Source organism: Coenobita brevimanus, unplaced genomic scaffold, assembly GCF_032717465.1.
Source record: "Coenobita brevimanus isolate Jiangsu-jjx unplaced genomic scaffold, ASM3271746v2 jjx.HiC_scaffold_1923, whole genome shotgun sequence".
NCBI classification, from domain to species: Eukaryota; Metazoa; Arthropoda; class Malacostraca; order Decapoda; family Coenobitidae; genus Coenobita; species Coenobita brevimanus.
In genome coordinates, this window is record NW_027642802.1 from 25479 (window position 1) to 27243 (window position 1765).

Below are 1765 nucleotides of genomic sequence, written 5' to 3' on the forward strand. Positions count from 1 at the left end.
ATTAAATCTTTGCTTTAAATGCAAAAAGGATCATCATCATAGTGCTTTATGCCCTAGGATGAAAATTGAGGTTCCTAAACCTGCAAGCGTCAATATGACAATTGCAAAAGGGAATGCTCCATTAGTAATGCCAGCTGCAGTACCAATAGCAGATGTGAAAGTATTGTTTGAGAATAGAAACCAATTGGTATGTACCCTGTTTGATACGGGTGCTCAGAAAACTTTCATATCTGCAGACATTGTGGAGAAATTAAAGTTACCAGTTATCGGCAAGGTAAATCTAGCCATTACAGGATTCTTAACAACTAGGAAGGCTCAGTCCTTTGATTTAGTTAGACCTGTAATACAATTAGGCAGATATAAATGCCGTATAACAGCAGCTGTGCTTGATACTATGGAGACAAGTATATACATAAAGGGATTGAAGGAAACCTCTGATCATCTACAAAGCTCAGGGATAAAGTTGGCTAAACGGAATGTTGAATCAGATACTGTGGGTCCCATAAAAATGATAATTGGTTCTGATTATTGTGGAAGATTCCTACATAGGACTTTCAAAAGGAATAAGGTACAGTTGTTCAAGAGTCCAGGAGGTAACCTTATTATGGGTCAGTTGCCTTTTCCAAAACAAGTTAAAGGAGAGGCCAAACTAGTAGACTCAGTCTTTGTTACCCCCACACAGTCATTGATGGTAGCTAGAATAGGTGCAGAATTAGAACCTACTCAGATAAATGACTTGTTGGATGAAAACATTGAACCTGTACACAAACTGTGGGACCTAGACAGTATAGGTATACACTCTGAGGAACCAACCCCTGAAGATAAAATAACTTTGGATCTGTATAATCAGTCTGTGGAATTTAAGGATGGACAGTATTGGGTAGGATTACCATGGAAACTAAACCACTCAGAGTTACCAACAAATTACCAAGCAGCTAAAGCTCAGTTAAATTCTCTTCTAAGAAAGTTGAGAGATAAACCAGAACATCTGACCCTATATGATAATATTATAAAGGATCAATTGAAGAATAAATTTATAGAAGAGGTAGAATACCCTGTTAACCACAAAGAAGGACACTACTTACCACATCATGCTGTAAGCAAGGATTCAGTAACTACTCCCATAAGGATAGTATTCAACTGTAGTAGTAAAGCGTCCAAGGGATCAGCTAGCTTGAACGATTGCCTATACTCTGGACCTACACTAACAGAGAAGTTAGGGAATGTGTTACTAAGATTTAGAGAGAAACCTTACGCTTACACAGCAGACATTAGTAAGGCTTTTCTCAGAATAGGACTGAGAGATGATGATAGGAAATTTACAAAATTCCTCTGGCCTCATGATCCTCAAAATGAGGATAGTCCATTGAAAACTTACTGTTTCCGATCGGTGCTCTTTGGCTCTTGTGCTAGTCCTTTCCTACTTTGCAACACTTTAAAGCATCATTTTGAAAATGCCAAATGTCCAGAAATAGGGCAGGCTTTTTATATGGATAATTTGCAAGGTGTTGCTGATACAGAATCGGAAGTTTTGAAGGCTTATGAAGTAGCCAATTCCGAATGTGGGAAGGCAAATTTGCCGTTACAGAGCTGGAATACAAATTCACCGCTTTTGAGGAATAAAATACAAGAGGACTATCCAGATTCTGACATTCCCAAAATTCAAAATGTGTTAGGTCTTAACTGGGATACAACAGCTGATGTAATAAGTTTGAAACCAATTAAGTTCTCTGATGTCACTCTCACAAAGAGGTCCTTGTTAAGT